The 13,872-nt window shown below is 38.2% G+C and overlaps 1 long non-coding RNA gene across 1 annotated transcript in view; it reads right to left on the bottom strand.

Annotated features, from left to right (window-relative positions):
• The window catches only part of LOC147361966 (uncharacterized), a 46,279-nt gene extending 33,004 nt beyond the window's left edge, over nt 1-13,275 (bottom strand). The window contains exon 1 of the long non-coding RNA XR_015138412.1: nt 13,082-13,275. This is a non-coding gene — a long non-coding RNA (uncharacterized LOC147361966). The remainder of the gene's footprint in view (nt 1-13,081) is intronic.
• Nucleotides 13,276-13,872: the final 597 nt, after the last annotated feature.

Here is a 13,872-nt window from a genome sequence, read left to right as displayed (position 1 = left end):
ATCTGAGATGATTTAGCAATAACACACAAAATTAGCACCACAGTAGCTGATCTCATTCATCTAAGTGGCTTATGGAGTAAAATTTCACCACTGCTGGAAGAGATTAAAATTAATGTTCAGTACATGCTGTGACTTCCTAGCATACACAAGTGAATAACATTTAAAGTTAATAGGTATTAGCAGCAACAACAATTTTATTTTCAAACACAGCTATACCTACCTTAGAGAGAAAATGCAATATATCCAGATTTCCCTTGAGGGAACTGACAACAGTTCATTATCAATGTCCAGAATATACCGTATTTGGCAGACTTCTGTTAAGAGCCACCCATAGACTTCAATCCCTAGCAGAATGCACCTCAATAATTAGCACCAGAGGCTTCACATTTCAATTCCATTTCTTCTAGTAAAAATTTAAAACTAGCTTATAATCCTTTTCCCACCTGTAAATTACCTAGAATGAGATTAAGAACACACTTCATTTTTTCCCCTTTGATTAATACCAAAATAGAATACTTAACAACTCAATTTGCTTTGTATTGTGATAGGAATAAGCATTTCTGATTCATTACAATGACATCTCCTATTGCTGCCCCCACCTCCCCACCCGCTGCCAACACCTGGGTAAAACTTTTAGGAAATCAACTGCATCAGTTAAAAGTAGATCAGCACAACCTGATTGCTTTAACATAGTGGTCATAATTTTTTTTTTAAATCCCTGCACTCTGCAATTGCTCCAAGGATTTGTATTACAGAACTGATTCTGATATCATAAATTCATTTCAGCATAAAGTTATTAGAACAAAGTGATCACTCTCTCAACCCTCCTCCCTATTCAGTACACCTCAAAGGTTTCTAATGTCACAGAGCTGCAGTTTAAGAATTTGCAAGATTGAATTCATATCACTGCAATCATAATGATGGAGGCTAAAAAAAAGATTCCTACCACTCAGAATAATTACTGTTTTTTCATTGACCCTGCATGTAAGAGTGATGTAATTTCCCCAAAGGAATTGTTTAAAATACTGTGCTAAAGTTCAGACCAGCTTTTTAAACCCGCTTTATTATCTCCCTACATTCATTTGAGTTTGAACAAATTAAGATTCTCAAGGGGCCCTTTTTCACTTTGTTTATCCTGAAGGCCATAACTCTCATATAAAGGCTTATCGGAAGGAGATAATGACATTTTCAGAATCTAGGCAAACTTCTCTTCTCTGCCTCCCCTAAGAAACATGAAAACTTTTTAAGGGACTGGTTGGTACAGCTAAGCCAATTTATTTTTAAACCTAGGTTCTCAGAGAAGTCAAATATAAGCATGATAATATTAACCAACTTGACAAGTACCCTGGGGAAAATTTACACTCATAATTTTTTTAAAGAGCATCTAGTATCTTCCAAAGAACTATTAATCTGTATGGAAAGATGCTCATACTTAAAATAAAAGCTGTTGTGACTGGATGTAGCTGAAAAGACACCACAGTCCCACCCTCATGATGCTCACAAATTTAAATGATTGTCTAATTACACAAGCAACAGCTATTAGCAGCCTTGTCAATTATTTAAAAGTCTGACAGCTTTGTTGTTCCAAAAAGGGCTATCCTATTCCCAAAAGGCCAGTCAACAGACTGGTATCACCAAAGCAGTTTAACAAAAATTACATTAATCAAAATAATTCAACACGTGGTAGATGGAGATACCATACAACGGCTGAGCATTAACAGCCCAGCACCTTAAGAACATCAACGAAATGCCTTTTAGGATCACATTCAAGAAAGAATCAGCCAGAAAAAATGGAACTTTTACCACTAACAATTATCATACAGATTTTCACTGTCCAATACGGTAGCTACTAGCTACATATGACTATTAGCACTTGAAATGCACTCAGTTCAAATTAAGATGTGCTATTAATGTAATATACACACTGGGTTTTGAAGACAGTACCCCAAAACACCCAGGATATAAAATATCTCTTTACTAATTTTTGTATTGATCACACATTAGAAAGATAATATCTTAGATAAAATGATTTAAATAAAGCATAGTAACATTAATTCCAACTTTTTGTTTTACTTTTGTTAATGTAGCTACTAGAAAAATAAAAATTATCTAAGTGACTTGCATTTGTCATTGGTATTCTTTTTCTCCTGGACATGGCTGGTATAGAGGACAAGTAGCATACTGGTACTTGTGTGAAAAATTCACAGAGTGGCTGACCTTTAAAGGATCCAGAGGACTCTGAAGATGGAATTAGGAGGAGAGAAAGACATGTGCCAGAAAGACGCTGGAATATTAAATGCTAGGGGCAGAGGAGAGATTGGCCTGGAAGCACATTTGTGGAGTTTGGACATTTGAGTTGAGATAAAGTTCTGAAGTCAGGCAGAGGGGGACACACACTTTTCCTAACTTCTCATCTCACTTCTGCTTTACAAACTCGGTGTGAGAGATACCACAGGGAAGTACAAGGTAAGATTATAACATCTTCAATGGAAAAGCAATAAGTTAAGATTCCATCTGCCATTCCTGAAAGTAATCTTTGGTAAATGATTTATCATGTCTGCCTCGAATTACCCTATGGTCCCTTAATATTACGTAATTTCTAGAATTTTTAAGGTCAATGTTATCTATTGACTTTGAGAATTTCCTGCCAATAAACATGTGAAGACTCTCACATACCAAAGAGATTGATACTACTCTAGGATCATGGTCAGCCAATCTGCAGACAAACTTCCCGGCCACTGGTTGAAGCTCCCATCTCCATACCAGCTAGTTTAAACATTAAACTCTCTTTGGATATTCTTCCCGACTCCACCTGCACTCTCATAAATGGCTTAATTCCAGTCCCATAGAGACAACCGACAAACCTACATCTAGCAAGCCTTTTTTTGCTTCCTTTCTTCGTTACGCTGGTGAAGGTACTGATAGCAAGACCTTTGAATAATGACGCTTCTGAGGACCTAACCTCCTTTTTCTTTTCATCCTAAGCCAGTAGTCCTAAAATGTTTATTGTCATGTACCTGCTAAAATGATTTTGAAAAATCTTTCTAATATTTTTAAGTTGACATCCAAAAATTACCATCTAATTTGGTACTAGATATCATTGGCAACGGATATAATTGCCTCTGCTTTGTAAATTTTGTAGCAACATTAAAAAGTACAACAGGTACTTCATTCTTTTAAATATGTCCAATGTTTAAAATGTGTGAAATCACTAGTGATTTTATTCCCACCTTCATCCAGTTAAAAAAATACATGAATAAGCTCTTCTTTAACATCAGAAATTGCTATATCATTCTTTTCAGTCTTGGAACTTATTATTCTGTTCTATTGTGCCAGCAAAATTTCAGTCTGATGTGATATATTTTATGCTTGAAAGTCTTTTATTGATCACCTTATCATACATCTCTACAAAAAAATATGTTGGTAAATTTAATTTTTTTAATCTCCTGGAACCATAAGTTTGTAAGTGATAACATTTTTCTTCTGGATTGAATTCTCATTAAATTACCATTACATGCAATTGATAAACACAATGTAACATATTTTATATTTTGACATATTTATTAATTATATCAAAGAGCATTTATATGGAACTATTAATTAATTAAAATGAGGTTTTTTCAATTATTCCATGGGTCCATGGATAATATAACTTATTGCCAGAATTAGACAATGTTCTACATCAGGTTTGTTTTTCATTTTTCATGGACGTGCCTAGAACATTCTTTACATAAATAGGTAGATAGAAATGGAAGGATTTTATTACAGCAATGTCACTCAATTTTTTAAACTCCTGAGTTAAATGCCAAAAACCAAATAGTCACCTAGCATTCAAAATGATTTTTGATAATCTATCAGCTGACATTTCTATTAGACATTCCTTTCATTTCATGAAAGGCAAAAAAAAAAAAAAAAATTACTGGAGTTACAAAAGAATTCATACCCTTTTTTACCCATTTGGGTTAGTCACTTTCTCCATATAAATGCTCTTGCTCTTACATGGGGCTCACAGAGGAACCAGGAAGAGTGAGGATGAAGAATGAATTGCAGGTCTCCCCTTCTTTTGTCAACGGGAGAACCCTGTGAAAGGAGATGGATGTAAGAAGAATCTACTTGACCACAGAAGGCTTCTCAGGAACACTGATCTTGGGAAGACAACATATGGAACTTGAGGACCTAACAACTGGATTCGCTTAAAATTACACTATTTGTGTCCCACAGAAACCTTGGAGTCTTTATGCAGCACAGGTACCTCAGTTAGAAGAGGTACCTTCAGTACCTACAGTTGTAGGCCGTTCACTGATTCCCATAACTTCACCTACAATATGCCTAAATGCTGATCACTTTCAAACATACCTCTGGTTAGTCTACTTTCTTGAGATTCAGAAACACCCACCTACTGACCTACTGGCCATTCTACCTCATCAGCATTTCCTAACCCTATCCACTTGCCTTTATCCCCAACACCCACCCCATCCTTGCCCAAGAAAGCCACCACGCTTTCTTACCTGGATGCTATATTAACACCCTCCCTCCCTCATCTCCCTGCATCCAGGTTTATTTCCTTGTCACTCATTCTCCACACTACAGCTAGAATAGTTCAAAGCAGGGGGTGTCAACCTCCAGGATCTAATGTCTGATGATCTGAAGTGGAGCTGATGCAATAATAACAGAAACAGAGTGCACAATAAATGCAATGTGCTTGAATTATATCCCAAGGCCACCCCCCACCCCCAGGCCCTGGAAAAATTGTCTTCCATAAAACTGTTCCCTAGTGCCAAAGAGGTTGGGAACCACTGGTTAAAAGGATAAAAAAAAAAAAAAAAAAACTGGACCACATTCTGACCCTCCTTAAAATCTTTAGAGGCATCCCAGCATTTAGATTCAAGCACAAACGCTGGGAACGACTGAAGGCAGTAGGAGAAGGGGACGCATCACTGACTCGATGGACATGAGTTTGAGCAAGCTCCAGGAGTTGGTGATGGACAGGGAGGCCTGGCGTGCTGCAGTCCATGGGGTTGCAAAGAGTCAGACATGACTGAGTGACTGAACTGAACAAATTCCTTTGTTATTATGCACAAAGTAATCCAAACCCATTCTCAATCCATCTCCTGGGCATATCTCTGCCACTTTTCCTAACACTCTAAGCTCCAGCCAGTCTGGAGCCAGTTTCCATTTTCCAAAGGCTCCAGGACCTAAACCTATACACATGCTCTTTCCTCTGTCCTCTTTGCCTGCTGCTGCTGCTGCTGCTGCTAAGTCATTTCAGTCGTGTCCGACTCTGTGCAACCCCAGAGACTGCAGCCCACCAAGTTCCCCCATCCCTGGGATTCTCCAGGCAAGAACACTGGAGTGGGTTGCCATTTCCTTCTCCAATGCATGAAACTGAAAAGTGAAAGTGAAGTCACTCAGTTGTGTCCGACTCTTCGAAACCCCCTGGACTGAAGCCTACCAGGCTCCTCCGTCCATGGGATTTTCCAGGCAAGAGTACTGGAGTGGGGTGCCATTGCCTTCTCTGCATCTTTGCCTGACTCCTACTTAAATGAAAGCTTAGTTTTAATTATAACTTCCTCCAAGAAGCCTTCCCTGATCTCCATGAGGTAGAACCCACATAGATGAATGCTCTCCATACTCTTAATTCCTCTAAGCTGCATATATCATATGTCATTGGAGCAACCTGTTCAATGCTTCGTTTCACCTTGAAATTTTCAACTTTATACTGCAAGAACTGTATCTACTTTATATACCTAGTACTGACCCTGAAATATCTTCTATATCTAGTACTGTGCCTGAAATATTATGAGTGCTACATAAATGGTTGGTCAATAAGACATCTACTTATTAATTCATAACTATAATTTTATTATAGGTATAGTCATCATTCCTTGACCCAATTATTTGTATGTAATTCTCCTTTATCTCATGAAGGCAAGTTCAGAGTTCCTTTCTGATGACTCAAAAAAAGCATCAAATATTCCAAAGTGACTAAATATAGAGATCTAAGCACCAAGAATTTACCTGTCTATTGTGTCAAAGATGCTGTAAGGGAAAAAGCCAGTTTTCTTGAGAGGACCCTGACTGTAGCTTTCACCACTATCCCATTTAGATATAATCATGTCAGTCACCAACATGGACCCAGGTAGGAATATTATTGATTTAAAGGTTTTTCTTCCTTGAATGCTCTACCAAGATTTAAAACAGAAGTCATTAATTTCTGACAAATTTCCATATGCTATATTCATGTCTGCCTTGCCTCCTATATATAAAGTCTTTGTGTGATAACATTCATTATTTTTATCTGCACGCTCACAGTAATTGACTATTAAGTATTTCAAATTTCTTTTGTACAGTAAAAACAAGCCAAAACAAATGTATAATTGGCTTTAATAAAACAAACGAGTGCATTGCAAAAAGTATTGTGTTTGCTAAGAATACAGTTAAATTGTATTCTTTAGCAGTGTTTGCCTTATTAAACCACCCATTACGATTGCCTTTATGGATAGCATCTTTCATATAAAGTAGTGTAATATGATAAGCCAACTGCTGCTAAATGATTGATTTCATTTATGTAGCCAGATGAAGGGATGTCTTTCATATGAACACTGTAAGGCATAAGACAGTCATCAGGGGAATTCTGTGATAACCAATAAGCATGTCATGAAAATAACCTTCCTCTTAACCATTTCCTTGGTGTGTACTCATGGACTCACTCGGTATGTAGTTACCGAGGACCTAATATCTATACAACCTTTCTCAAGTTTAATGCCTTCGTGTTTTCTGTACCATACTCTCTTCTAGGTAGTTTTGTGAATTCTATTTTTGAGTCAGGTTGCCCAAAAGATTTTTAAGTATAAGATCTCCCACAAAAGTTAGAGAATACTGAGCTCCCAGCATTTTTTCCCCAGACCTTTCCATTGCCCTCCTTCCTCATACCCGCAAAGATATAATCATTTTGTCATTTTTCAAGTTCTAAACCTCACTGTTACATTTTCCGTTTCCCATATCGTGCTGCCAATCCTTACCACTTATCCTGTGTCACCCAGGCATCACAGCAATCATCTTACAATCTGGATCATTTTTATCCTTTCTTTTCACATCATCGGCACCAAATAGAATCAACACTTGGTAAACAGGCATCTACTCATTCTGTTCACAAATACCTATTGAAAACACACTATGTACTATGCACAAGCACTGTGCCAGGAACGGGGTAAAACAGGGCCCAGAGGAGGCTTTGGTTTTATCCTTGAGGGCTTCCAGCCTACCAGACAAGACACCCAACAAACATGCAAATATACATAATTAGAGATTATAAGTGTTATTAAGAAAACTAAAATAGTTCTGGGCTGGAGAATAATAATGACAAGAAGATCAACTCTTGTCAGAAGGTTAGAGGAAAGCCTCTTGGAATTAACTACATTTAATCTGAGATCTAAAAAAATGAAATCTCAGTAGCAAACTAGATAGAGGCACACAATGAGGTAGGGATGACAGACCAAAGAACCTTCTTGCCCATAGTATAGAGGCCACAGTTCATCCAAGCAGCAAAATGAGATTTAACTTTAAAAAAGCAAGCACTTTTGGCTGAAGAATGAATGAAAGGGGGCAAGAGTGGGAGCAGGGACACTTTGGGGACTGCGGCAGTGATTCAAGTCAGAGACTGTGTGATGTGGCTTAGAAAATTGATGACAGTAATGGGCAGTAATAGATGGTTCTGAGATATATAGAAAGTGAAAGCTATAGATCTGGGTGATAAATTGGATGTGAAAGGTGAAGGGACAAAGTAAGGATGACTCTCAGTGTTTTTCTCAAACAACTGGGTATATAGTGGTGGTCCTTATAGAGACACGGCAGACTGAAAGAAGAACAAATTTGGAGGACGACAAAATTCAAGATTGCATTTCAGACATGAGAAACTTGACAAGCCTGTAAGACAATCAACTGGAGATGTCAAGATGGCAGTGGGAGACAATGTTAAATTTATGGTTACAGAGTGAAATCTGTAAGAGAGAAAGTATAGGGAAAGAAGAAGGGAGAGAGTCCCACTTTTGATGGGCAGGAACACCAAAATTTTGTAACAGAGGAGTGAAAAATAATAAAGGGAGAGGAAAAAAAGCAGAAAAAAAAAAGTCCAAAGTTAAAGAAATCAAAATGAGATTGTATTTCAGGAAGGGAGTGCTCCAGAGAATCCAGTGCTGAGTGAACTCTCAGATCAAAGAGAGCAAAGATGAGGCCACTGAATTGGGCCAAGTGAAGGTCATTTGTGACCTTAAGAAGAGCAGTTTCAGCTGAGTGTTCAGTTAAACAAGACTGGAAGTAAAGCACTAGAAATTGTGTAGACATTTATTTTAAAGGAGGGCGATTATCAAGAAAACAGGAAAGGAGCAAATGATTGAGCAGAATAGGGGACCCAAGCTTTTCAGTCTGATTTTACTCACTGATCGGGAAGTGAGGAAAATATTAATGAGGCAAGGTGAAGGGAGAAGGCAGAGAAGAAAGGCCTGCAGAAGGAAGAAAATTAGAGCTAGAGTCCAATGGAAAGTAAAAGTACTGAAGTTGACAGGAGGAGGGATGCTGTGTGCTGTGTGTAGTTGTGGAGACTCTTGGGGACTCGGAGTGTCTTTGAGACTCCATGCATGGTAGCCTGCCAGGCTTCTCTGCCCATAGAATTCTCCAGGCAAGAATACTGGAGCGGGTTGCCGTTTCCTCCTCCAGGGGATCTTCCCAACCTAGGGATTGAACCCGCGTCTTCTGCATCTCCTGCATTAGCCGGTGGATTCTTTACCACTGCGCCACCTGGGAAGCCCCAGAAGGAGATTATTTCCCCTATAACACTAAGAAAGACGTATGTACGTGAGTGTACAGATTTGGTAGTACGAAGATAAATAAGCGTCTCCCTGATGGCTTCTGTCTTCTCAATGAGGTTAGAAGCAGGGTCACCAATCACAAAAGACGCGTGAAATGTTCTGAGAGATTTGAGGAGGGCAGGTGATAGGAAACAGCCATTCAGAAAGTGGGAAAGTGAGTCTGTAGAGAAATACAGTAAGAGAGCAGCGGATCAGTGGTGGACTATTTGAGGTTTGTGATCATGCATTTAAAAATAAAGTTATACCAGGCTGCCCTCCTACGTGTTTTTTTAATCTAGGAATATTCAACTGCTTAGACACGGGGAAGGAGACAGTGAATGGCATAGTCATAGGATCAGAATTTTTCTCGAGATGAATAACAGAGGGAGAAAGGTAAAAAAAGTTGAGGGATTTTTCAGGAAAGGTATTTGGGTACACAGTCATGGACCCTCAACTGGATAAGGAGGAAAATGAAGAGAGTACATTGGAGGTGATGGGTGGACTGTGAGAATGTATTCAAACAAGAGATGCTTGTTTCAAAAGGTAGAGGAACCAAGCTGGATGAGTGAATGGATGTTACAGACACTGAGGAAATAATACTGACGCGGTTCAGGGAGGGGAATAAGACTATGAAAATTAGGAGCTAAAACTTCCAATGAATGAAGATGGGTGACCAGAAGATCAGTAACAGATGACAGCATGGACTTGGGGTGAAAGCAGTCTGTCTATTTGGTGTAACACTCAAAGGATCAGGGGTTTTGATGTTGGGAAAGGGAAGGCTCAGTCTAAAAACAGTAAGCCAGAACAAGGGGGAAACAGCCCATGCCTCCCCATGCCTTTCTTTAAAAAAAAAACAAAACTGTTTTGGTCTTTGTATAGGAACAGGAATTTATTTGCCACAAAGGATGATCCTACCACACCTCTTCTGGAATCAGGACATGGCCTCCTCTTTCCTGATTCTATGTTTGGCCCCAAAGCTGTCTCTCCTATATTTGAGGTACTTGGCCTATGAGTGAAAAAGCAGTTTCCGCTTGATGGGGCTATAATAGACCACCTTCAGACATCAAATGACTGTGTACCATACACAGGATGAATTCTTATCTTGCAGATCAACCACAGGACTTCTTAAAAGGCAGATTTCAGACAGTCCTTCCTTTACTATACATTTTTCTCTTAGGAAACATAATGATAAAATATTCAATATTCATCTCCACACATTCATATAAATATTTCTTGCCATGTTGTACCAACAGTTGGGTTTAGAAAACTACATCTTTTCCACTTGGTAGCCTATCATAAAGATTTTCCAACAACATTAAATCTTTTCTGCAACACAATATTAACAAATGCATTGTATTACGTTGGATAAATCAGCTGAGATTTAGTTAAGCAATGCGCTTTCATTGTATGTCTAGGTTGTTTCCAAATTTGATATAATAAATAAAGCTGTAATAAACACCTATAGGCATAAATCTTTGAAGACATCTCTAATTATCATTGCCTATAATCAATCCCTTGAAGTAGTATAATGTAGTAACAGAAAATGGATGCTTTCGGGGTTTTTGAGACATATCATCCAATCATCTTCAAAGAAAGTTTGTACAAGTAGCATCTAGGGCTTCCCTTGTACCTTGCCAAGCTTGTCAATAGTATTTGTATTCTTTCTTTCTATTTTTTATTTTTCTGTAATATGTATTTTTAAATTTTTATTGAAATATATTTGATTTACAATGTTGTGTTAGTTTCAGGTGTACAGTAAAGTGATTCAGTTATATATATATATATTCTTATTTTACGTTCTCTTCTGTTATAGGTTATAACAAGATACTGAGTATAGTTCCCTGTGCTATAGAGTAGGTCTTTATTGGTTATCTGTCTTATATATAGTAGTGTGTATATTTTAATCCCAAGCTCAATTTACCCCTCTCCCTCCCACCCTTTGGTAACCATAAATTTGTTTTCTATGTCTATGAGTCTAATTCTGTTTTATAAATAAGCATATTTGTGTCCTTTTTTTAGATTCCATATATAAGCAATATCATAAGCTTTATGCACAGCAAAGGAAACCATAAACAAAACAAAAAGCCTACAGAATGGAAAAAAATATTTGCAAATAATGTGCTGACAAGGGATTAATCTCCAAAATATACAGACAGCTCATATAGCTCACTACAAAAAAAAAAAAAAGGCTTAAAAAATGGGCAGAAGACCTAAATAGACATTTCTCCAAAGAGTATACACAGATGAACAAAAGGCATATGAAAGACATTCGACATGAGAAATGCAAATCACAACTATAATGAGCCACCACCTCACAACGGTTAGAACAGCCACCGTCACAAAGTCTACAAATAATAAATACTAGAGAGAGCGTAGAGAAAAAAGGAACCCTCCTACACTATGAAGAAGAGTATGGGGGCATATATCTGAAGAAAAACATAATTTGAAAATATACATGCACTCCTACATTCATTGCCGAGCTACTTACAATAGCCAGGAAACGGAAGCAACCTAAGTGTCCAGTGACACTTAGGTTATGAATGAATAAAGAAGACACGATACATATATGCAATGGAACCCTATTCAACCATAAATAAGAATGAAATAATGCCATCTGTAGCAACATGGACGGACCTAGAAATTATCATACTAAGTGAAGTAAGCCAGAGAGAGAAAGACAAATACATGATACGTCTCTTTATTTTAGCAGATCAATATGTAAGGACCCAAAAGGAAGGGTCTTGTTCATAAGTCAGTCTCCATTCCAGAACCTGGGAGGCTGGCATGACTTTCCATTCCAACACAGAGTAGGGAACATCTCCTGTACTCACCCTACCATGCCTTTCTCTAGCTTCTTCCTGCTCCTGTACCCTGAATGCTAATTATCTTCCCTGATGTCTTTTTAACTTTGCACAAAATCCCCCCAAAGCTCCCTGGATTAAATTTAAATGCCTTCACAATTTTTATTTCCTGTTTATTGACTTGCTTAGACCCTATCTCTAACCTCCTAGATCCAAGTCATGATTAGCTTGCTTCCCAAGCTCTCCAAATACCCTACTCCTGTCAAATTTAATTTCTGGATTAAAGCTCCCAGGTAAACACAAATTTCTATCATTTCATCTTCTTCTATTGTTTCTCATTATCTCTTTTATTGTTTTCCCAATTTCCTCTGTCTCTTCCCTCTTCCTCATAACTGGTATCACTTTGATTTGTTAGGTATTTTTTCCAGACCTCATCACTGAATCTCTTTCCATTTCAGATTTATTGTGCTAAAATTCTTCAAACTGTAGTTTCTTTCCTAGTTATTTCAAACCCTGGATAATAAAGGGAATGCTCTATATTTGTCAAGTTCAAAAATAACTTTCCCCACTGGCTATTGCTTTCAGTAGGACAGTATTACTACACAAAACCCAGGAATAAAAAGAACAAAGAACCAATACTGCAAATTGTAATATCCTAACCATTCTGGAGACATGGTAAGCCTTTTGCATGTGGTATGTTTTATAGCTTCAAAAGAAAGGGGTCTGTCTCTGGATGGGATTTTATTCCTGAAAGCCTGACAGTGGCCCCACTTGGGAAGTTAGAACTTCATCTATTGTAATTTTCTCTTTTCCAATTTGTAGGAAAAAGAAATATTTCCATGGCACAATTCAAGGATAACATATTACCTAAAAACAAACAAACAAAAACCCCACTACTTAATAAGGGAAAACAGATATATCCATCAAGCAATAAGTTATTTTGCTTTATCATTCAAAAAAATGCATGTTTATCAAAATTATGGACTTTATTCTTTACAATTTTCTTGTTTTTTATGCATAAAATAAATAGGCCTCTTCTTTGTCCAACCAAGACCTTATACGGTATGGAAGATATGGGACCTAAATACCCCAACACATCTGCCTTGGGAACAGGTTTGCGGATTTCCTTCCAAGTATCTTTTTTTTACCTCTAGTCTCAGTCAGAACCCCAAGACCAGTCAGCAGCATCTCTGCCCCTTTCCCTTGCTGTCATCTTTCAGCATTGCCCCCAGCTAAACATCTTTAGGCACCAATCACTTCTCTCATTCTCATCTTCTTAAGGCTCATTCCTTCCTTCTCGTTCCTACTGATTCTTCCCATAGCCAATGCCCATCCAATCATTTCCTCTGGGTCCTTTGGAAACACCCTGCTCCTTGCCACACACTCACATTCCTGTCTTCTCAAGCTCATGTTAGTGTGTTGATTCTTCCTTACCTTAAATAGACCCTGCTTTCTGAGGATTTGTTTTCCCTATTTAGCAGGAGCCTGCTCATTTTCTCACAGCCATCCACAAGCATTCTTGAGTACAGTTTTCTCTGCCATTTCTGAACCATGACTTCTCCACCCTGTCCCACATTTCTTCTCAGAGGCACGTGGCGTCTGCCTATCCCATCCCAGCCCCATCACCTCATTACTGTGATCCTGTGATCAATCTCACAGCTAATGAGGGTGTTGGCATCCATCTTTCTCTAGTTCGCAGCTGTGCATCTATCTGAACGCTTCTCTGACAACCCATCCTGATGAAAGGTTGTTGTTGAACGAAAAGACGCCAGGATTCTTGGCCCCCGGAGGAGAAGAATTCAATCCGGGGCCAGAGATGAGGCTGGATCACTCAGAGCTTTTGTGTAATAAAGTTTTATTAAAGTATAAAGGAGATAGAAAAAGCTTCTGACATAGGCATCAGAAGGAGCCAGAAAGAGTATCCCCCTGCTAGTCTTCAGCTGGATGTTATATAGTCACTAGCAGTCTGTTAATGAAAGAAAGGAATGTCTTAAAACTCAGAATGGTACCAGGCCCCTCGCCCATAAGATGCATTTTGGGATAATCTTGGCACCAAATGATTCATCCTGGGCCATAAAATGATTAACTTGAATCTTGTAGAAGGACAGATTACCATACAAATAGTTTCGTTTACTTAGATTAGGGAAACAATATCTGAGTATAACATACTGGTTTGTCAAGGAGGTTCTGAGCCAAGAGGCAGAACAGACTTGAAGACAGAGTCT

This window comes from Bos grunniens, chromosome 12, assembly GCF_055505025.1.
Source record: "Bos grunniens cultivar Pamir isolate PY7600 chromosome 12, Bosgru_T2T1.0, whole genome shotgun sequence".
NCBI classification, from domain to species: Eukaryota; Metazoa; Chordata; class Mammalia; order Artiodactyla; family Bovidae; genus Bos; species Bos grunniens.
The sequence above is the reverse complement of the archived record's forward strand: the minus strand, read 5'-3'. Positions and strand labels throughout refer to the sequence as shown.